We start from the raw sequence: 25,459 nt of genomic DNA on the forward strand, positions 1-25,459 counted from the left end.
CTCATGGGGACTCTACGTCACTGCACAATCTACTGGTTTTTGTGAAAGACAATGTCACACCCAGTAGGACAGCTCAGCCCACACCCTCCTCCTCCTCCTCAGCCAAGACAAAAAGAGAAATCCAAATGAAACAGTAGATGAGATAAACTGATTCCAGACTGTGACTCCAAACAGATTTTGTCAGTGTAATCCCAATAGGTTGACACCTATTCAAATTAGTAGATTTGGCTATTTCAGCAACAGTAGTTGCTGACAAGTGTATAAAATCGAGCACACCGCCATGCAATCTCCATAGCCAAACATTGACAGTAGAATGGCCTTACTGAAGATTTCAGTGACTTTCAACGTGACACCGTCATAGGATGCCATCTTTCCAAAACGTTTGTTTGTAAAATGTCTGCTTTGCTAGAGCTGCTCCTCTCAACTGTAAATGCTGTTATTAATGCTGTTATTGTGAAATGGAAATGTCTAGGAGCAACAATATCTCTGTACTCAGTTGGAACACTCACTTCCGAGTTCCAAACTGCCCCTGGAAGCAACGTCACTACAGTCACTGTTCGTCGGGAGTTTGGTGGGGCAGCAAGTGGAAAACACAGATCGTAGGGGTTGGTAATATTCTCTAGTTACGCCGTGATTGGCTCAGTGTTCTGTCACTCATGGGGACGCTACATCACTGCAAAATCTACGGGGAGAGCTCGAAAATTCAAGCCCCTTGGGTGCTGCGATAGATTTACGTTAGAATGCCCATCCTGTGGTAAGGATTCACTCCATGGTGCTGAAAAGAAAGCTCTGCTGTTGGGACAGCTTTATGTCGACCCTAACAGTTTGTGGGCACCGTTTGTCATCTTTATAGTGCAATTAATGTATTAATTAGTGTTGTGTTCTGTAGTGGCTTTGCTGGCATGCATCTTAAACGTTTTTGGGGAGTATGCCCCACCAAGATTGACATGCTAAATTCACCACTGGCACACACATACAGACACACACACACACATACACACACACACACACACGCGCACACACACGCACACACACACACACACAACACACACACAAGTGCTCACACACACACACAAGTGCTCACACACACGGCTACAGTGCATACCACTGTGTTCATTTACCCTGCCATAGAGATACAGACCAACTCAGGCTCTGCTCTAACACTCCAACTCCATCCATCTGTGGACTGAACATCCAGACATTCGCCCCATCCATCTGTGGACTGAACATCCAGACATTCGCCCCATCCATCTGTGGACTGAACATCCAGACATTCGCCCCATCCATCTGTGGACTGAACATCCAGACATTCGCCCCATCCATCTGTGGACTGAACATCCAGACATTCGCCCCATCCATCTGTGGACTGAACATCCACACATTGCCATAGGCCACCATTATGGCCTTTCATCTGCACTTTCCAACACCTCCTCTTCCCTTTCATCCTCCTCTCCCAGGCAGCAACCAGTCACTCTCTTCCCATCCCCCGGCATGTCTGGAATCTGCCCAACAACACTCCATCACCATCCCCTTCCCACTCGACTTATTCCGGAAGATTGCTGCTTTGGAGGGACCTTTACAAACAGCTTTGAAGGACCTCATTGTGGGGACCCTTACTGTACAGAGAGAGACATGCTGCTTTCCTCCCACCTCTCCCCTTATCGCTGACAAACAGGGCCAGGGCCGGCCCACTTTTCAGCAAGACCAGGATTTATCCGAGCTGCTATTAGCTTCCTAATCTGAGAGGCCACGCACGGTGGGGAGACGAAGCGACAAACATTGTAGCCCCAGAGTGCTCATCCTTCCTCGTCCAAGTGTCTGGCGTTGGATAGGCCAGTGGAGGCTGGCTGTGAAGGACAATGTCACACCCAGTAGGACAGCTCAGTCCACAGCCTCCTTCTCCTCCTCAGCCAAGACAAAAAGAGAAATCCAAATGAAACAGAAGACGAGAGAAACTGATTCCAGACTGTGACTCCAAACAGAGTTTGTCAGTGTAACCCCAAGAAAATAGACCCTCTCCTTCTCTCCATTGCCTCGGTAGAGAAACAGATAGCTGGTCATTTCAGGTTTGTTCATGAACGGACCGGTGGGTTGGTCTGACAGATACACTACGTCACCAAAAATATGTTGACACCTATTCAAATGAGTAGATTCGGCTATTTCAGCCACAGTCGTTGCTGACAGGTGTATAAAATCAAGCACACAGCCATGCAATCTCCATAGACAAACATTGACAGTAGAATGGCCTTACTGAAGAGCTCAGTGACTTTCAACGTGGCACCGTCATAGGATGCCATCTTTCCAAAAAGTTTGTTTGTAAAATGTCTGCTTTGCTAGAGCTGCCCTTCAACTGTAAATGCTGTTATTGTGAAATGGAAATGTCTAGGAGCAACAATATCTCTGTACTCAGTTGGAACACTCACTACCGAGTTCCAAACTGCCCCTGGAAGCAACGTCATCACAATAACTGTTCATCGGGAGCTTCATGAAATGGGTTGGCTGGAGTGGTGTAAATTTCACCACCATTGGAGCAGTGGAAACACATTCTCTGGAGTGATGCATCTTCACTTCACCATCTGGCAGTCTGACAGACAAATCTGTGTTTGGTGGATGCCAAGAGCACGCTACCTGCCCGAATGCATAGTGCCAACTGTAAAGTTTTTTGGAGTAGGAATAATGATCTAGGGATTTTTTTTCATGGTTCGGGCTAAACCCTTAGTTCCAGTGAAGGGAACGCTACAGCTCTACAGCCAACAATGACATTCTAGATGATTCCGTACTCCTGTCTTTGTGGCAACAGTTTGGGGAAGGGCCTTTCCTGTTTCAGCATGACAATGCCCCCGTGCACAAGGCGAGGACCATACAGAAATGTTTTGTCGAGATCGGTGTGGAAGAACTTGACAGAACTGCACAGAGCCCTGACTTCAACCCCATCGAACACTTTTGGGATGAATTGGAACGCCGATTGCGAGCCACACCTAATCGCCCAACATCAGTGTCCGACCTCACTAATGCTCTTGTGGCTGAATGGAAGCAAGTCCCTGCAGCAATGTTCCAACATCTAGTGGAAAGCCTCCCAGAAGAGTGGAGGCTGTTATAACAGCAAAGGGGGGACCAATTCCATATTAATGCCCATGATTTTGGAATGAGATGTTTGACTAGCAGCTGTCCACATACTTTGGATCATGTAGTGTATGGGGCAAGCATAGGCAGCATTCATCGACAATGAATGTGTCCCAAATGGCACCCTATTCCCTATGCAGTGCACTACTTTTGATCAGACCCCTGTGGGTAATTTACTATGTAGAAAATAGGGTGCCATTTGGGAGGCACCCAGCCTTTGTTTGGGTATTTGCAGCAGGATTGTCAATGGAATCATGAGACAGGTCGCTTGCAGAGCTGCAGTTCAGTTGTTGTTTCATCCCTAATTCTCTTGGAGCATCACTCCAGATGCTCTCTACTACACATGTCCCATCCAGTTGGTGTGCTAGTGGGATAAACAGGAGAGAGGAGTGATTTGAGGAACAATGAGCACTCGCAGCCAGCTGGGAGAGTCATTATAGAGTCCATATAGATACAGTATAGAGTCAGTATATAGACCGTATAGAGTCAGTATATAGACCGTATAGAGTCAGTATATAGGCAGTACAGAGGCAGTACAGAGGCAGTACAGAGGCAGTACAGAGGCAGTATATAGTCAGTACAGAGACAGTACAGAGACCATACAGAGACCATATCGAGACAGTACATTATAGAGACATTATAGAGGCATTATAGACCGTATAGAGTCAGTATATAGACTGTATAGAGTCAGTATATAGACTGTATAGAGTCAGTATATAGACTGTATAGAGTCAGTATATAGACTGTATAGAGTCAGTATAGAGACTGTATAGAGTCCGTATATGGTCAGTATATATACAGTATGTAGGCAGTATAGAGACCGTATAGAGTCAGTATGTAAGCAGTATAGATTCAGTACAGAGACATTATAGAGACAGTATAGAGTCAGTATATAGACCATATAGAGTCAGTAAGGCAGTAAATAGGCAGTATAGAGACAGTATATAGGCAGTATAGATACGGTCAGTGCAGAGTCAGTATATATACCGTATACAGTCAGTATAGAGAGTGTATAGAGGCAGTATAGGGTTGGTATATGGTCAGTATATGGTCAGTATATGAACAGTATGTAGGCAGTATAGAGCCAGTATAAAGTCAGTATATAGACCGTATAGAGTCAGTAAGGCAGTAAATGGGCAGTAAATAGTAAGTATAAAGACAGTATATAGGCAGTATAGAGTCAGTAAGGCAGTAAATAGTCAGTATAGAGACAGTATATAGGCAGTATAGATACGGTACAGAGTCAGTGCAGAGTCAGTATAGGGTTGGTATATGGTCGGTATATGGTCAGTATATGAACAGTATGTAGGCAGTATAGAGCCAGTAAGGCAGTAAATGGGCAGTAAATAGTCAGTATATAGGCAGTATAGATACGGTACAGAGTCAGTGCAGAGTCAGTATAGGGTTGGTATATGGTCAGTATATGAACAGTATGTAGGCAGTATAGAGCCAGTATAAAGTCAGTATATAGACAGTATATAGGCGGTATAGATACGAAATAGAGACAGTGCAGAGACAATACAGAGTCAGTATAGAGACATTATAGAGTCAGTATAGAGTCAGTATATAGATCATATAGAGACAGTATATAGATCATATAGAGACAGTATAGAGTTAGTATATAGATCATATAGAGACAGTGTAGATAGAGTATAGAGTCAGTATAGATACGGTACAGAGTCAGTGCAGAGTCAGTATAGTCTACACACAGCCTAGTCTTTCTGCATCTCTCCAATGTACATTCTCTCTGTCTTTCATCCTCATGGAGAGTGCTGATAGTGCCATGTCTCCCCCAGTAATGGTGGGAGGTACGTTTCATGTTGTGACTGTTAGTTAGACGTCTATATATCAAACAGAGAAAGGGTGGGTGCGAGAGCGAGAAAGAGAGAATGAGAACATTTGAGAACACTTGAGAGGCAGTGTGTGTGTGTGCTCAGTTAGCCTCACAGATAGGCCCCACCCCACCTCAGCCTTTTCTCTTCTAATTAGCCTGATGTGAGAGACATCATAACAGTGAAGTTGGAGCGAAGCCAGCCACCCTGCTAGCATGCAGCACCTCCCAGCCCCTAGCTGCCACCAGTGATCACAGCTGACACATCAGCTGTTCTTGCCCTTATCCGGTCACCCAGCATGCTCTCTGAGCACTGCTGACCTCACCACTGAGCTCCCAGAGAATAGCTGTGGTTGAATACCCATACTAACATACTGTATACTACATACTGAATGAGTATGTACTACATACTATACACTATTAGTTCATTTTAGTATTCAGTAAACAAACTGTATCGTTTCAGTTGAGTGTACTAGCGCTTTGCCTGTCTACCGGAAGTTGATGCTGTTGCTACGCAACTTCTTGCTAGCTTGTTGGTATAACAAATTACTAGCTAGACATCTTACGACTTCATTAACTTCATTGAGAACGCGCAATGACTATACCACTTAGCTAAGCTAAGAATGACGTGAATAATCAAGTCAACAAATGTTGGGTAGTTAGTTAGATAACATATACTGTTGCTAATTACTGTTATACTATACTGTTGCTAAGTTCCATATTTTCCAGCATTTTCCGCCAATTTTGGCAAATGTAGTAAGACATCCGGGAAGTTATGGCATACTAACTATATCCATATTTTGACCAATAAGCATACTACACTCAATTTACATCACAGATAGTTGTTAGTGTGGTTAAAACGAGTATTCAAACACAGCGTCTGTGTGCGGCAGGCATTGTTTGGTGGCGACACACGGCATTGTCAGAGTTGACATCGTATTTGTTTTACCTAATGGGGAGGAGCCATCCTCATCACTTCCTGTTTTGACATCGTATTTGTTTTACCTAATGGGGAGGAGCCATCCTCATCACTTCCTGTTTTGACATCGCATTCGCTGTAAACCCCAGGGTCAAAACTCATTTGTTAAGGTATTAGGGCCCAAAAAATTACTTTGGGATTTAGGGGTTTTGACACAGTATGCTGTCTCGCCGCTGAAAGTACAGCATAGTTGGTGTAATCTTGTGGCTGTATTTCACTCAGACTAGATAAAAATAGGTTTTTCAGACTGTAGAAAATATGTGATTCTAATAACTCAAAATGTCATTGAATCTGCTCTACAAATGTCATTTGAATGATCAGGTGTCAATTTAATTATATATCTGTGTTTCCTATGGAAGCAGTACGATGGAAGTACCACTCTGTCCAATTCCCAAGTAAGAGAGAGATGTCAGAGTAGCCTAGAGTTACTTCCAGATATTTCCTCCCTTTTTTATTCATATCAAATCAGTCAAAGTGGGTTCTTCTCAGTCAAAGTGGGTTTGCAGATGGAGCAGGGGAATGTATGTGTTACCAAACAGATGAATAATGCATAGCATTATCCCCCCAACAATGGCAGGCTGAAATGGAACCTATGTCGCTGACGACTGTCAACCTCTCTCGGGGCGACAGTGACAGACAGAGACTCTACTGTAGGTTGACGTTATATAAGCCTGATTAGACATGCCATCCCAGACGTAGAATAGAAGGGAGAGATATGTCGGCTTTGGTGTTGACCCATTGACCCAATCACATTTTTTTGAGCTGTGTCGTATTCATGCTGTACAGACATCCGCAGCCCACACGCAGATCTCCCGGTAGAGACTGCTCTGTGACTGACTCACTGACTGTCTGACTGACTGTCTGACTGACTGACTGACTGTCTGACTGACTGTCTGACTGGCTGACTAGCTGACTGACTGATTGACAGACTGACTGACTGACTAGCTGACTGACTGACTGGCTGGCTGACTAGCTGACTGGCTGGCTGACTAGCTGACTGACTGGCTGACTGACTGATTGACTGAGACATGGACTGAGTGTTGCCTTACAGGTGTCGGGGTACCTTTTTCATTATTTTCTAAGTCAGAAGTCTCAGAACAAAAGAGAGGTCGCTTGACAGCACCGAGTCTGAGAGGGAGGCTGCTCTGAGAGGGATTGTAGTAACATACAGTATTTTTGTGTGGGGGCCAGATTTAATCAATACAGTGTGTTTCCTTCCAACTTCTTTCCAACCTTTAAGAACCACTGTGTTTCATGATTACTTCAGGACAGACAACTGCTGTTGACACAAACGAGACCTGATGATGAAATTACGAGAAACTAAAAGCCCAGAATGAATTTAACTAGCCTTTGTCTTTGTCTCCATCCAGGGAGGGAACCTCTGTACTAAAGGAGAAGTTAAATATTCGGTGACACCACTTAAATTGAGCGTTTCATACAAAATAACCATCAGACTATGAGCTGACTAAATGTTCAAGTCCATAACTGACACGAGCAGCAATTTTCTTGATAAGGATCCTGTCTGTGTTGTGTAGGCATAAGATACAGCATCTGATCTTTGTGTAGTCTTGACCCATACCAGAATCCACATAAGAGGCCTTCACAGACCTCTACTCTGATCTTTGTGTAGTCTTGAACCATACCAGAATCCACATAAGAGGCCTTCACAGACCTCTACTCTGATCTTTGTGTAGTCTTGACCCATACCAGAATCCACATAAGAGGCCTTCACAGACCTCTACTCTGATCATTGTGTAGTCTTGACCCATACCAGAATCCACATAAGAGGCCTTCACAGACCTCTACTCTGATCTTTGTGTAGTCTTGACCCATACCAGAATCCACATAAGAGGCCTTCACAGACCTCTACTCTGATCATTGTGTAGTCTTGAACCATACCAGAATCCACATAAGAGGCCTTCACAGACCTCTACGCTGATCTTTGTGTAGTCTTGACCCATACCAGAATCCACATAAGAGGCCTTCACAGACCTCTACTCTGATCTTTGTGTAGTCTTGACCCATACCAGAATCCACATAAGAGGCCTTCACAGACCTCTACTCTGATCATTGTGTAGTCTTGACCCATACCAGAATCCACATAAGAGGCTTTCACAGACCTCTACTCCACATCACTCATGTCAACTAATCCTCTGTCAAAATTAGCATTAAGGTTTTGGTGTTTTTGGTTTTTCAAATAGCATTTTATAACAGTTTCAGTGAAGGTAAATAATGAAATCATTTTATAAATTACCTATTGAAAAAAAAAACTAACCAAACACGAAGCATTGACCTACATCAAATCAAATTGTATTGGTCAGAAACACATATTTATCAGATGTTATTGCAGGTGTATTGAAATGCTTGTGTTCCTAGCTCCAACAGTACAGTAGTAAATGGAATATATAAATATTAGGACGAGCAATGTCGGAATGGCTTACGCTAAAATACAGTAGAATAAAATACAGTAGAATAAAATACAGTAGAATAAAATACAGTATGAGTAAAGCAGTATGTAAGCATTATTAAAGTGGCCAGTGATTCCATGTCTTTGTACAGTTGAAGTCAAAAGTTTCCATACACCTTAGCCAAATACATTTAAACTCAGTTTTAATTCATTCCTGACATTTAATCCCAATAAAAATTCCCTGTTTTAGGTCAGTTAGGATCACCACTTTTATTTTAAGAATGTGAAATGTCAGAATAATATTAGAGATAATTATTTTTTTCAGCTTTTATTTCTTTCATCACATTCCCAGTGGGTCAGAAGTTTACATACACTCAATTAGCATTTGGTAGCATTGCCTTTAAATTGTTTAATTGGGTTTCGGGTAGCCTTCCACAAGCTTCCCACAATACGTTGGGTGAATTTTGGCCCATTCCTCCTGACAGAGCTGGTGTAACTGAGTCAGGTTTGTAGGCTTTCTTGCTCGCACACGCTTTTTAAGTTCTGCCCACACATTTTCTATAGGATTGAAGTCAGGGCTTTGTGATGGCCACTCCAATACCTTGACTTTGTTGTCCTTATTAAGCAATTTTTACACAACTTTGGAAGTATGCCTGGGGTCAATGTCCATTTGGAAGACCCATTTGTGACCAAGCTTTAACTTCCTGACAGATGTCTTGAGATGTTGCTTCAATATATCCACATAATTTTCCTTCCTCGTGATGCCATCTATTTTGTGAAGTGCACCAGTCCCTCCTGCAGCAAAGCACCCCCACAACATGATGCTGCCACCCCCGTGTTTCATGGTTGGGATGGTGTTCTTCGACTTGCAAGCCTCCCCCTTTTTCATCCAAACAAAACAATGGTCATTATGGCCAAACAGTTCTATTTTTGATTCATCAGACCAGAGGACATTTCTCTAAAAAGTACGATCTTTGTCCCCATATGCAGTTGTAAACTGTAGTCTGGCTTTTTTTATGGTGGTTTTGGAGCAGTGGCTTCTTCCTTGCTGAGCGGCCTTTCAGGTTATGTCGATATAGGACTCGTTTTACTGTTGATATAGATACGTTTGTACCCTTTTCCTCCAGCATCTTCACAAGGTCCTTTGCTGTTGTTCTGGGATTGATTCACACTTTTTCGCACCAACATACGTTCATCTCTAGGAGACAGAACGCGTCTCCTTCCTGAGTGGTATGCCGGCTGCATGGTTCCATAGTGTTTATACCATTTTTTTCTGAGGTCTTGACTGATTTATTTGGATTTTTCCATGATATGAAGCAAAGAGGCACTGAGTTGGAAGGTAGGCCTTGAAATACATCCACAGGTACACCTCCAATTGACTTATGTCAATTAGCCTATCAGAAGCTTCCAAAGCCATGACATAATTTTCTGGAATTTTCCAAGCTGTTTAAAGGCACAGTCAACTTAGTGTATGTAAAAGTCTGACCCACTGGAATTGTGATACAGTGAATTATAAAGGAATAATCTGAATGTAAACATTTGTTGGAAAAATTACTTGTGTCATGCACAAATTAGATGTCCTAACCGACTTGCCAAAACTATAGTTTGTTAACAAGACGTTTGTGGAGTGGTTGAAAAATGAGTTTTAATGACTCCAACCTAAGTGTATGTAAACTTCCGACTTCAACTGTATATATGGCTGATCACTTTAAGGGGCAGGGTTGAGTAACCAGGTGGTAGCTGACGAGTGATGGCTATTTAACAGTCTGATGGCTGAAGGCTCTCTGACCTTGCCTTCTGGATGATAGCGGGGTGAACAGGCCGTGGCTCAGGTGGTTGATGTCCTTGATTATCTTTTTGTTCTTCCTGTTGCTTCGGGTACTGTAGGTGTCCTGGAGAGCAGGTAGGGTGCCCCCAGTGATGCATTGGGCAGACCGCACCACCCTCTGGAAAGCCCTGCGTATGTGGGTGGTGCAGTTGTCGTACCAGACGGTGATGCAGCCCGACAGGATGCTCTCAATTGTGCCTCTATAAAAAAATGTATGTGTCTTAGGGGCCAAACCAAATTTCTTCAGCCTCCTGAGGTTGAAGAGGCTTCTTCACCACACTGTCTGTGTGGGTGGACCATTTCAGATTGTCAGTGATGTGTACACCGAGGAACTTGACACTTTCCACTGCGGTCCCGTCAATATGGAAAAGGGGGATACCTAGTCAATTGTACAATTGAATGCATCCAACTTAAATGTGTCTTCTGCATTTAACCACGTTCCCCTCTGAATCAGAGTGATGCGGGGGGCTGCCATAACTTACATCCACGTCTTCGGCGCCCGGGGAACAGTGGGTTGACTGCCTTGCTCAGGGGCAGAACAACAGATTTTTACTGCCAGACACAACCGCTTTGTTTAAACACACTACCACTACCACCACCAAGTCATATCCTTAGAAATAGTACTTTTTCTATTGCCAGTCCACCTATTATGGCGTCATTGACTTGAGTAAAGAGGCTAATTCTACTCATTCTAGTTCTATGGTCATATCAAACCATTTGCCTTAGAAAACAAATGCTTTGCTTGGTATTTATTTTCCATTTTAAATATGGGTCCTATGGGTATATGGGTACAACATACAGTGTAATCTACACTCAGTTGGATCCCCCTTTGCCTCCAGAACAGCCTGAATTCTTAGGGTTATGGAACAAACTCCCCACACCATTACACCATCGCCACCAGCCTGTACCGTAGACATCAGGCCATGGTCTCATTCTGCTTATGGCAAATCCTGACTCTGCCATCAGCATGATGCAACAGTACCAAATTCGTCGGACCAGACAATGTTTTTCCACTCCTCAATTGTCCAGTGTTGGTGATTGCGTGCCCACTGGAGCCACTTCTTCTTCTTATTAGCTGATAGGAGTGGAACCCGGTTTGATCATCTGCTGCAATAGCCCATCCGTGACAAGGACCTCTGAGTTGTGCGTTCCGAGATGTCGGACTGCACAGCACTGTTGCACTGCACCGCACCATAATTTGACCCCTCTCATCAACCAGCTGTTTTCATCCACAGGACTGCAGCTGACTGGATGTTTTTTGTTTGTCACATCATTCTCGATGAACCCAAGACACTGTCGTGTGTGTAAGCCCAGGAGGCTGGCAGTTTCAGAGATTGGAACCGGCATGCCTGGCACCGACGATCATACCATGCTCAAAGTCGCATAGGTCACTAGTTTTTCCCATTCTAAAGTTCAATTGAACAGTAAGTTAATGTCTCAATGCCTGTCTACCTGCTTTATATAGGAAGCCACAGCCACGTGACTCACTGTCTATAGGAGCGAACCATTTTCGTGAACGGGGTGGTGTACCTAATTAACTGGCCACTGAGTGTGTATTCATTCGAGCAGCCTTATCAACAGCGGGAAAACTGGGTCTGAATCCCCCCATTGTTATAAAGCCTGAAATTATAAAAAATATTTGATTGATTTCAAGATGGAGGGGAAACAAACCAAGTAATTAAGCTGGAAGGATTCGCTGATTCTGTTATTTTCCCCTTTGAACATGCGAGGGATTTTGATGATGTGATTCAAAAAGAAAATTAGTGTTTTCCATAGAATTGTGATCCTGGGAGTTTATCTTCCACCTCCACATGCGGCAGCCAGACAGGGCTGGAATCACACCAGCTCCCTTTACTAAAGACAGCCATACTAAAGACTTCTAACAGCCCTACTAAAGACCGCCCTACTAAAGACAGCCATGCTAAAGACAGCCCTACTAAAGACGGCCATGCTAAAGACAGCCATGCTAAAGACAGCCATACTAAAGACAGCCATGCTAAAGACAGCCATGCTAAAGACAGCCATACTAAAGACAGCCATGCTAAAGACAGCCCTACTAAAGACAGCCATGCTCAAGACAGCCATGCTGAAAACAGCCATACTAAAGACAGCCATGCTGAAAACAGCCATACTAAAGACTACCATGCTAAAGACAGCCATGCTAAAGACAGCCATACTAAAGACAGCCATGCTAAAGACAGCCATGCTAAAGACAGCCCTACTAAAGACAGCCATGCTAAAGACAGCCATACTAAAGACAGACCTACTAAAGACAGCCATGCTAAAGACAGCCATGCTAAAGACAGCCATACTAAAGACAGCCATGCTAAAGACAGACACACTAAAGACAGCCATGCTAAAGACAGCCATGCTAAAGGCAGCCATACTAAAGACAGCCATGCTAAAGACAGCCATGCTAAAGACAACCCTACTAAAGACAGCCCTACTAAAGACAGCCATGCTAAAGACAGCCATACTAAAGACAGCCATACTAAAGACAGCCATGCTAAAGACAGCCATGCTAAAGACAGCCATGCTAAAGACAGCCCTAATAAAAACAGCCATACTAAAGACAGCCTTTGACTTCTAACAGCACCCATAAGGGATGTAAAAGTGTTATAGTACACTGCTATTGCCTCATCAACATCTGCACATGTAAATGAATTTGTTTTATTTTGTTTTATTAATTTGTTTTATTAATACAAATATACCTATCTTCTCTGGCAAGTATGTTGACTCAACGTTCTATCAACATGTTTTTTCAACATGTTGATAGAACGTCAGTGGATTTTGTTATGATGATAATAATAAATTACATTTATAGAGCATGTTTCATTTGCAAACGGAAATCACAAAGCTTTTTGATTGAATTCACCAAAACGGGTCAACATAAACTAATTTTAACCAGATTTCAACGACAAATTAACACCAGGATGTCAAGGGTTGGTTTATTTCAAGTTTAATTAGAGTTTGTGGAGGACTCATTTAAATTGCCACCAAAATGAGGTGTTAAATTTGATGTCATGTCAGATTTCTGCCCCGAGGGTTTCCCCTATGGTCTCAGAAATAGTGTGAAGTTATGTCCTACGATATGTTCTTGGAATCAAACACTCCTTTCAGCGATACATTACTCCTTAGAGTCATGTGAAACATAACTATTTCCTGTCTGTTCCTGGAAGCAGTGCGATGTCATTTTCTGTCATATGTTCATGGAATCAAGCAATCAAAAAGGTGTGAACATGTCAGGAAGTATGTTAGGCAGTTATACAGTGAGCCCTGCAGGTATAGCTTCCTCCTGTGACCATCAACTGTTTCAGGAATGGTTTCATTCACCAGGCTTAACACCTTATCAGCGGTGAAACCATAGACATATAATGAATAGAATGGGCTCGGAACCTCTGACACTGGCAATTTGACTGGTAAACTTGAATGGAGATATCCTGTCTATTCATTCTAATTCTAGGGGTGAAACATTAACTCTGTTCCTTCCATGTCAAATTAGTCTAATATCTCCCCAGTCTGCATTGCAGGGACTAACTCTAGATGAAATGTCTCAATTGGAAACCCAAGTATTGAATCATTTGAATTTCAATCATTTTATTCGTTCTCAATGTCAAATTGAGTTGACTTTTACGTATGAGACTGGTTTACTGCAGATCAAGCTGGGTGAAAGAGGGCCATTTGAATATGTATATTTGAATATTTATTTTTAAGTTCTGTATGTCTGTTAGAATATGCCAAATAAAATAAAATGTTATCGGTCATACACATATTTTTCAGATTTTATCGCAGGTGCTGCGAAATGCTAATGATTCTAGCTCCAACAGTGCAGTAATAATACTTAACAATACAAAATAACACACACAAATCCCAAAAACTTCAAACAAAGGAATGAAGAAATATCAAGACGGATAATGTCAGACTCCTAATTATAAATATATGTGTGTATGATGGTGTGTATAGACAGTATAGATAGTATATGAATAGAAAAGGTGTGTACAGCGATAGTTCTATAGGATGACTCCCTGATGTATCTCTGGAAGGAGATTCTCGTTCTGAGCTCGCCTACTTTATTATCCAGGGACTGAACATTAGAGAGTAATATGCTCGGAAGTGGTGGATGGTATGCAACGCTCCCGAGTCGGACTAAAAACCCACTCCGTATTCCTCATCACCGCCGACGGCATCTAAGAGCAGCCCCTGGGACGAGGGAAATTTCCTCGGGGGGTACAAACAAACGATCCAATTCAGGAATGTCACATTTCTGGTCGAAATGCAGTTGAGTGATCGCCAACCTAATATCCAGTTATTTTCGGCTGAAATAATAATGCAAGAAACATTGAGGAAATAATGCAAGAAATAAAATCTCTCTATATATATGTATACTGCAAAGTTTGGATAGGAGCTAGGAACAGGGAAACTATGTCTGTCAGTGCCATCCTGCTACTTCTGTTGAGTATGTTTGTTAATATCTGTTTTTCTGGCTGTCTGTTGATTGGATGTTGAGTCAGTGATGTTGTGAACATGACTCATTATGACAGTAGGGTGTGCATCCCAATTGACACCCTATTCCCTATATAGTGCACTACTTTTAACATAGCCCTATTGGCCCTGGTCAAAAAGTAGTGCATTCTAAATAAAATAGGGTGCCATTTGGGATACATTCCAGCTCTGATGCTGAAGCTGAGATGCTCTCCGTCCTTTATGCTCTTCCAGAGTCACACGTCGAGATGAGACACGTCTGAGCGATGCATGAATGAATATGATAATTCAGTTGTAATGTGATCACACTGTTTACCCCAGCTATATGTTTGTTATATGTGTGTTTGTGTGTGGGGGAAGGGCATTCTTGTGTGTGTTTAGTTGTGTGAGTTTGTCTTGCGGGAGATCTTAGCTGTGTGTGTTTAGTTGTAGTAGTTTGCCTTGCAGGAGCTCTTAGCTGTGTGTGTTATGTGAATTTGTTTCTTAGCTGTGTGTGCAGAAGCCCATATGTCTCCTCCATTATATTGAAAACTGCTTCTTCATTCACCTCCAGTCATACTGCACAGTGGCTTGCAAAAGTATTCAACCCCCTTGGCATTTTTCCTATTTTGTTGCCTTACAACCTGGAGTTAAAATTGATTTGGGGGGGGATTCGTATCATTTGATTTCCACAACATGCCTACCACTTTGAAGATGCAAAATATTTTTGTGTGTGAAACAAACAAGAAATAAGACCAAAAAACTGAAAACCTGAGCGTGCATAAATATTGATCCCCCCTTTAGCAGTATGCTTAGGGTCATTGTCCTGCTGGAAGGTGAACCTCCGTCCCAATCTCAAATCTCTGGAAGACTGAAACAGGTTTCTCTCAAGAATTTCCCTGTATTTTGTATTTCCATCATTCCTTCAATTTTGACCAGTTTCCCAGTCCCTGCCGATGAAAAACAACCCCACAGCATGATGCTGCCACCACCATGCTTCACTGTGGGGATGGTGTTCTCCGGGTGATGAGAGGTGTTGGATTTGCGCCAGACATAGAGTTTTCATTGATGGCCAAAAGGCTCAATTTTAGTCTCAGCTGACCAGAGTACCTTCTTCCATATGTTTGGGGAGTCTCCCACGTGCCTTTTGGCGAACACCAAACATGTTTGCTTATTTCTTTCTCTAAGCAATGTCTTTTTTCTGGCCACCCTTCTGTAAAGCCCAGCTCTTTGGAGTGTATGTCTTAAAGTGGTCCTATGGACAGATACTCCAGTCTCCGCTGTGGAGCTTTGCAGCTCCTTCAGGGTTTTTTTTCGTCTCTTTATTGCCTCTCTGATTAATGCCCTCCTTGCCTGGTCCGTGAGTTTTGGTGGGCGGCCCTCTCTTGGCAGGTTTGTTGTGGTGCCATATTCTTTCAATTTTTTTATAATGGGTTTAATGGTGCTCTGTAAGATGTTCAAAGTTTCTGATATTTTCTTATAACCCAACCCTGATCGGTACTTCTCCACAACTTTGTCCCTGACCTGTTTGGAGAGCTCCTTGGTCTCATGGTGCCGGTTGCTTGGTGGTGCCCCTTGCTTAATGGTGTTGCAGACTCTGGGCCTTTCAGAACAGGTGTATGTATATACACTGAGATCATGTGACAGATCATGTGACACTTGGATTTAACTAATTGTTTTACGAATAATGTGACTTCTGAAGGTAATTGGTTGCACCAGATCTTATTTAAGGGCTTCATAGCAAAGGGGGTGAATACATATGCACACACCACTTTTTCGTTTTTATTTATTTATTTTTCATTTCACTTCACCAATTTGGACTATTTTGTGTATGTTCATTGCATGAAATACAAATACAAATCCATTTCAATTACAGGTTGGAATGCTGCAAAATAGGAAAAATGTCAAGGGGGATTATTAATACGTTTGCAAGGCACTGTATAAAGGACATTCAGAAAGTATTCAGACCCCTTCCCTTTTTCCAAATTTTGTTACGTTACATTCTAAAACTGATTAAATAAATAAAAATCCCTCATCAATTTGCACACACTACACTGATAATGACAACGCAAAAACAGGTTTGTCGAAAAAAAAAACGTTTAAAAAAGAAATAAATCGTATTTACCTCAGTATATATGCTATAGGACTCGAAATGGAGCTCAGGTGCGTCCTCTTTCCATTGATCATCCTTGAGATGTTTCTACAACTTGATTGGAGTCCACCTGTGGTAAATTCAATAGATGGACATGATTTGGAAAGGCATACACCTTTCTATATAAGGTCCCACAGTTGACAGTGCATGTCAGAGCTAACACCAAGCCAGGAGGTCGAAGGAATTGTTCATAGAGCTCCGAGACAGGATTGTGTCGAGGAACAGATCTGGGGATGGGTACCAAAACATTAATGCAGCATTAAAGGTCCCCAAGAACACAATGCTTCCATCATTCTTAAATGGAAGAAGTTTGGAACCACCAATACTCTTCCTAGAGCTGGCCACCCGGAACCTGATGGTCACTCTGACAGAGCTCCAGAGTTCCTCTGTGGAAAATGGGAGAACTTTCCAGAAGGACAACCATCTCTACAGCACTTCACCAATCAGGTCTTTATGGTAGAGTGACCAGTAAAAGGCACATGACAGCCTGCTTGGAGTTTGCCAAAAGGCACCTAAAGGACTCTCAGATCATGAGAAACAAGATTATCTGGTCTGATGAAACCAAGATTCATCTCTTTGGCCTGAATGCCAAGCGTCTTGTCTGAAAGAAGCAAAGATTGCAGCGTTATACCCAAGACGACGAGAGGCTGTAATCGCTGCCAAAAGGGCTTCAACAAAGTACTGAGTAAAGGGTATGAATACTTATGTAAATGTGATATTCCAGGTTTTTTTTTTCAATTTGCAAAAATGTCTTAACACCTGTTTATGCTTTGTCATTATAGGATATTATGCGTAGATTCATGAGGGGGAAAAACAATGGAATCTATTTTAGAATAAGGCTGTAACGTAACAAAATGTGGAAAAAGTCAAGGGGTTTGACTACTTTCCAAATGTCAGTGTTTAGACATGACCTGTATCACAGAGCAGCGCCAGGAAGTCATTTGATTCAAATTGGTTTGCCCCTGATACCATCTCTGAGGAGGCAGGTTATCTTTTAAAAAAGGAATTTGCTTTACAGGGTGCTAAAATGGTTTCTCAGTGAATGAGACAAGAAAGCACCTTGCTGTCGCGATGTGGTGTGAATTGAACAAACATATATTGCAAAACAACATTCATTTCCTTTCTTCTGCACATTACTTTCTGAGGTCGGGAATCTGATGAAAGTAATAACTCTTGGGGCCTAGCGATGCTGTGACACATTTATCGAGGAATAGATTACCTCTCATATAAATGGCTGCCACAACATTCAAACAGGCTAATTCCACAACATTCACCCCCTCCTCACTACTTACAATGATGCAGCCAGGCCCAACCTCGATAAGAGCGATATCTTTTTGTTTGGATCAAAGGTGAAACCGGACATTATCATAATGTGAACAAGAACTACAGCATGTTCAGTAGTATAATAATGAAATATAGCTTTTTTTGTCGGTCCTTGGTAATACATGTAATACCTATTATAGTATTCAATCTTAGACACACAGAGGCAGAGACACAACCACCAGCATAAACCCACTTGACAATAAGTTAGCGCCATGGAAAAGAGGTAATTCTGGCTCAGGATGAGGTGCTGCTTCCACTGCAGATTATACCGATTCGATAGCTCCCTTTGGCGACTGTGGGACGTGTCCCGACGTTATCGGCTCGATTCTCGTGCCAGGAAACCCTTGTGCTTCCGTCCTGGCAGCTGCAACTGACGAGATCACCTCTGACTCATTCCTTTATCCTTTCTTTCTTTATTTAGATGATTTACCACAGTTGAAATGTCCAGGGTGGCTGCGTGGTGAGATAGCACTTTGAGAGCGAGAACCGGGCTTCAAGCGTAAACTGTATGCAAATTGATGGCGTTATTTGGCAGCTAGCCTCATAATGGGATACTTGATGGGTTGAATAAATTGCAATCACACGGAACCCGCCGGTTTGGCTTGGTGCCAGGAAAATAAAGGTGACATGCAGAGGAAGTCCCCAGCTCGGCAGGCGTGTTTTCCTTAAGTTATTTATCACCAGGGCACTCTTGAAAAGAAAGGAAATAAATAAATAAACCTAACAGCACTCATCAGGAACTACAATCTCAGGCTCTCCAGGCGCCTCTGAGATTTAAAGCTTTACAAGGTAACTACTATAAACCTTTGAATGTTCTGCACCAGTAGCATTAAAGCATTTTTTTGAAGTTGACTTTAACTGCTGAGTGTCAGAATTGGAGAGGGAAGATATTTCCTGTGTCAAAGCAACCAGTGTTTGTGTATTTTATTAATGTTCTGTTCTATTATGCTCTGTTCCTGCTAATTTTGCTCAAAGCAGAACTAAGGCAAATAGCACAGTGAGAGATCATTCTTTTTTTGACTTGCATAAAACCTAATAGTGTGTTTTCTTTTAATGAGGCTAACATTTCTGTTAAACATAAAACCTAATAGTGTGTTTTCTTTTAATGAGGCTAACATTTCTGTTAAACATAAAACCTAATAGTGTGTTTTCTTTTAATGAGGCTAACATTTCTGTTAAACATAAAACCTAATAGTGTGTTTTCTTTTAATGAGGCTAACATTTCTGTTAAACATAAAACCTAATAGTGTGTTTTCTTTTAATGAGGCTAACATTTCTGTTAAACATAAAACCTAATAGTGTGTTTTCTTTTAATGAGGCTAACATTTCTGTTAAACATAAAACCTAATAGTGTGTTTTCTTTTAATGAGGCTAACATTTCTGTTAAACATAAAACCTAATAGTGTGTTTTCTTTTAATGAGGCTAACATTTCTGTTAAACATAAAACCTAATAGTGTGTTTTCTTTTAATGAGGCTAACATTTCTGTTAAACATAAAACCTAATAGTGTGTTTTCTTTTAATGAGGCTAACATTTCTGTTAAACATAAAACCTAATAGTGTGTTTTCTTTTAATGAGGCTAACATTTCTGTTAAACATAAAACCTAATAGTGTGTTTTCTTTTAATGAGGCTAACATTTCTGTTAAACATAAAACCTAATAGTGTGTTTTCTTTTAATGAGGCTAACATTTCTGTTAAACATAAAACCTAATAGTGTGTTTTCTTTTAATGAGGCTAACATTTCTGTTAAACATAAAACCTAATAGTGTGTTTTCTTTTAATGAGGCTAACATTTCTGTTAAACATAAAACCTAATAGTGTGTTTTCTTTTAATGAGGCTAACATTTCTGTTAAACATAAAACCGTAAAGAGAGCTTGTATATACAGTAACAGCATCAGTGATATTGTGAGGGTAGTGTCGATGTAGTTGTCACATATACTTGAGAAGCAGAGGAATTGTATAAGAATCATTCTTTCCATGGCAGATGGCAAGTGCAGATAGAGTTGCAAAGGGAGGGTATACTACTGGAAACGTTAGAAGTCTACCAGTAAAATTCCAGAATTTTGGTAACTTTCAAGTTTTGGGGGGGATTTTATAAAATTACATGTAGTGGTCATTTTGGGTTACTTCATATCATCACACATCTGTAATTATCTCACTTCATATTATCACACATCTATTAATGTAGTGTTGTGGTGTTCCAGTCCTGAACACTATAACTACTAATGTAGTGTTGTGGTGTTCCAGGCCTGAACAACATGACTACTAATGTAGTGTTGTGGTGTTCCAGTCCTGAACACTATAACTACTAATGTAGTGTTGTGGTGTTCCAGTCCTGAACACTATAACTACTAATGTAGTGTTGTGGTGTTCCAGTCCTGAACACTATAACTACTAATGTAGTGTTGTGGTGTTCCAGTCCTGAACACTATAACTACTAATGTAGTGTTGTGGTGTTCCAGTCCTGAACACTATAACTACTAATGTAGTGTTGTGGTGTTCCAGTCCTGAACACTATAACTACTAATGTAGTGTTGTGGTGTTCCAGTCCTGAACACTATAACTACTAATGTAGTGTTGTGGTGTTCCAGTCCTGAACACTATAACTACTAATGTAGTGTTGTGGTGTTCCAGTCCTGAACACTATAACTACTAATGTAGTGTTGTGGTGTTCCAGTCCTGAACACTATAACTACTAATGTAGTGTTGTGGTGTTCCAGTCCTGAACACTATAACTACTAATGTAGTGTTGTGGTGTTCCAGTCCTGAACACTATAACTACTAATGTAGTGTTGTGGTGTTCCAGTCCTGAACACTATAACTACTAATGTAGTGTTGTGGTGTTCCAGTCCTGAACACTATAACTACTAATGTAGTGTTGTGGTGTTCCAGTCCTGAACACTATAACTACTAATGTAGTGTTGTGGTGTTCCAGTCCTGAACACTATAACTACTAATGTAGTGTTGTGGTTTTCCAGTCCTGAACACTATAACTACTAATGTAGTGTTGTGGTGTTCCAGTCCTGAACACTATAACTACTAATGTAGTGTTGTGGTGTTCCAGGCTTGAACAACATGACTACATGGCCTTCTTTTCATTTTTTTTAATTTGCCTTTTCTTCCCCTCCAGTCAGAGTTAGGAGAAGAATGGCATCTCCATTCAGAGTTGGGAGAGTTAGGAGCAGAATGGCATCTCCAGTCAGAGTTAGGAGCAGAATGGCATCTCCAGTCAGAGTTAGGAGAAGAATGGCATCTCCAGTCAGAGTTAGGAGAAGAATGGCATCTCCAGTCAGAGTTAGGAGAAGAATGGCATCTCCAGTCAGAGTTAGGAGCAGAATGGCATCTCCAGTCAGAGTTAGGAGAGTTAGGAGAAGAATGGCATTTCCATTCAGAGTTAGGAGAAGAATGGCATTTCCATTCAGAGTTAGGAGAAGAATGGCATCTCCATTCATAGTTAGGAGAAGAATGGCATCTCCAGTCAGAGTTAGGAGAAGAATGGCATCTCCATTCATAGTTAGGAGCAGAATGGCATCTCCAGTCAGAGTTAGGAGAGTTAGGAGAAGAATGGCATTTCCATTCAGAGTTAGGAGAAGAATGGCATCTCCATTCATAGTTAGGAGAAGAATTGCATCTCCATTCATAGTTAGGAGCAGAATGGCATCTCCAGTCAGAGTTAGGAGAGTTAGGAGAAGAATGGCATTTCCATTCAGAGTTAAGAGCAGAATGGCTTCTCCATTCAGAGTTAAGAGCAGAATGGCATCTCCAGTCAGAGTTAGGAGCAGAATGGCTTCTCCATTCAGAGTTAGGAGCAGAATGGCTTCTCCATTCAGAGTTAGAAGCAGAATCGCTTCTCCATTCAGAAGTGTAGCTCAGTTGGTAGAGCATGGCGCTTGTAACGCCAGGGTAGTGGGTTCGATTCCCGGGACCACCCATACGTAGAATGTATGCACACATGACTGTAAGTCGCTTTGGATAAAAGTGCTTGCAAAATGGCATATATTATTATTATTATTATTATTATATTATTATATATTATTATTATTATATTATTAGAAGCAGAATGGCTTCTCCATTCAGAGTTAAGAGCAGAATGGCTTCTCCATTCAGAGTTAGAAGCAGAATGGCTTCTCCATTCAGAGTTAAGAGCAGAATGGCTTCTCCATTCAGAGTTAGGAGCAGAATGGCTTCTCCATTCAGAGTTAGGAGCAGAATGGCTTCTCCATTCAGAGTTAGAAGAATGATTCAGAGTTAGGCTGGCTTCCCATTCAGAGTTAGGAGCAGAATGGCTTCTCCATTCAGAGTTAGGAGCAGAATGGCTTCTCCATTCAGAGTTAAGAGCAGAATGGCTTCTCCATTCAGAGTTAGGAGCAGAATGGCTTCTCCATTCAGAGTTAGGAGCAGAATGGCTTCTCCATTCAGAGTTAGGAGCAGAATGGCTTCTCCATTCAGAGTTAGGAGCAGAATGGCTTCTCCATTCAGAGTTAGGAGCAGAATGGCTTCTCCATTCAGAGTTAGGAGCAGAATGGCTTCTCCATTCAGAGTTAGGAGCAGAATGGCTTCTCCATTCAGAGTTAAGAGCAGAATGGCTTCTCCATTCAGAGTTAAGAGCAGAATGGCTTCTCCATTCAGAGTTAGAAGCAGAATGGCTTCTCCATTCAGAGTTAGGAGCAGAATGGCTTCTCCATTCAGAGTTAAGAGCATAATGGCTTCTCCATTCAGAGTTAAGAGCAGAATGGCTTCTCCATTCAGAGTTAGGAGCAGAATGGCTTCTCCATTCAGAGTTAGGAGCAGAACGGCGTCTCCGGTCAGAGTTAGCAGCATAACGGCCTCCCCATTCACCTTTAGATATATTTACAAGCATTCCAACAGCCATGAAAGGCTCTTCACAGTGTTTCATGGCTTTTCCCCTTTGATTGGAAATCCACTTTGGGATGAGTGTCCTGTCTGCACTGTCAGGACTGTGCGGCTGACCTTAAAGGATGCTTTTTAGTGCGATGTGAACTCCTTGACTGGCATTGTGACCGTCATAAAACAGCCATTCTCCTTGGACTCACTTTGGGAAAATATTTTCCAAACTAGCTCTGTGTACAATGAGGTAAAAGCAGGAAGGGTAATGGTGTTGCCTGGGCAAACATGTTGAAGCATTAGGAGCATGACTTTGATTGCCGCCTCCACTGTGTTTTAGGTTGGAGCTGAGTTTAACAAATCACCCCACGTGTTCTCATTATTTCTCTCTTTCTCTATACAGATGTATACTGTTTACAGAATGAATTGTTTGAATCTATGTGCATGTATATGCATGGATTGCGAGAGAGAGAGAGAGAGAGAGAGACCTGGGAGGAGTAGCATTGGCTCTAGCCTGGCTGGAAATCAAAGGCAGACAAGGAGAACCTGGTGAAAATGGAGCAGCTCATTTTCTGTTCATAGCAGGGTGGCTTTGAACCGAGACGCAGGACTCCCCGATAGAAGTTTCATTACACTCTGGCTCATTTTCGAAAGATCAACATCCTATGACTGCGTCCTCCTGCCATTGCAATCTCTCTCTCCCTGGCAGGCCTTAGCTCTCCCCTGAAGTTATCTCTTTTCTCGCTCACACTGAGAATCCACCAAATAGTCTCCCTCGCTGTTATAATCCCCACCCAGCCGAGGATGAGCTGTCCGTCTGGCTTTTATTCAAGCTAATGTAATGGACAAGCATATCTGCACTCTTTTGCCATGTGAACATAAGGGGCTTTCACGAGAGACCGTTATGATCCAAATGGATTGCATTCACATGGATTCCCTACGTGGAACAGTGAACTTTTTGCTGTCCTATTTGAACCCCATCAGTCTGGCTATAGTGGCTGTAGCTATAGTAACACACACTGTTTACAAATCGCCTAGCCATAGCAAATGGTATGCTAGCTTGCTGATTAGCTAGCTAAACAGACTTGAGACAATCTCAACATAGCAATCCGGAATTGGTTTTATTTCGAACACTATTACGTCACACATGGACATTGTTATGCAAAAAGGTGAGCAGCATGCCAATCGCTGGTATTATCCATCCAACCCCAAGGAACAAGACCAGCTGGCTTTGAATGAATGGGCATCCAGTGTTATGGCTTTGTCTAGGTAACAAATGCTTTCATACTCAAAAGCTCTAAAAAGCCGTCTCTAGCAGATTGATCCACATCCCTTTTTCCTAATGTGACAGCCCCTACTGGAGGGGACTTCTGTGATTTATGACTGTATACGTTACTGTCTAGATATGGTTCATGATTCCTTTAGTGTATGTCAGAAATGATGGACGGGTTCCATTGAATGTATCATATTGTGTCCCACCAAAATGGAAACAAGAGGATATGAATAGCATTCAGGAGACAATGGAGCAAGATCTTCAGGGTACTATGGGAGCAACATATTCAGGAGACTATGGAAGCAAGATCTTCAGGAGACAATGGGTGCATGATCTTCAGGAGACAATGGGTGCATGATATCCCAGAGACTATGGGAACGTGATCTTCAGGGGACTATGGGAGCATGATCTTCAGGGTACTATGGGAGAATTATCTTCAGGGGACTATGGGAGAATGACCTTCAGGGGACTATGGGAGCAGGATTTTCAGGGGACTATGGGAGCATGATCTTCAGGGGACTATGGGAGAATGATCTTCAGGGGACTATGGGAGCAGGATTTTCAGGGGACTATGGGAGCAGGATTCTCAGGGGACTATGGGAGCAGGATTCTCAGGGGACTATGGGAGCATGATTTCAGGGGACTATGGGAGCAGGATCTTCAGGGGACTATTGGAGCAGGATCTTCAGGGGCCTATGGGAGCATGATTTTCAGGGGACTATGGGAGCAGGATCTTCAGGGGACTATGGGAGCAGGATCTTCAGGGGACTATGGGAGTGTGATATTTGGGGGACTGGGAGCATGATGTTCAGGGGACATTTCGAAAATAAATAATTTCAATCTTTTTGTAAAGTAAAAAACATGAGCTGGCGCACACCAATCATTTTTTTTGTGTGTGGAGGTAAACTATAAACTATTAAAAATATATAGAGAGTCGCACACTCTATATATAAACTCCCAGTAATTTATTGGGTAAATTACCAATGTTTCAGCATCACTGGGCCTTCTTCAGGGTCAGAATATGTTAGTCAAGATCACCCGATTGGAAAAACCCAAAGCATGTCCTTTATCAAGGAAGAGACATGATAAGGAACTTAACTTTGTGGGCCTTCTCCTTTCTAAGTACAAACAATCACTTGTGTTGTATGAAAACCAAACATACAGTCAAAGCACAGAAGAACATGTAAACTATTATTGTTCATTGAACAATAATACACAATACAATAACTGAAATA

General features: G+C 42.0%; 1 protein-coding gene across 4 annotated transcripts in view; it reads left to right on the forward strand.

The window, feature by feature from the left end:
* The window catches only part of LOC124034644 (glutamate receptor ionotropic, delta-2), a 671,933-nt gene that overhangs the window by 550,520 nt on the left and 95,954 nt on the right, over window positions 1-25,459 (forward strand). The gene's annotated exons all lie outside the window — the stretch shown is intronic.

Source organism: Oncorhynchus gorbuscha, linkage group LG04, assembly GCF_021184085.1.
Source record: "Oncorhynchus gorbuscha isolate QuinsamMale2020 ecotype Even-year linkage group LG04, OgorEven_v1.0, whole genome shotgun sequence".
Classification (NCBI taxonomy): domain Eukaryota; kingdom Metazoa; phylum Chordata; class Actinopteri; order Salmoniformes; family Salmonidae; genus Oncorhynchus; species Oncorhynchus gorbuscha.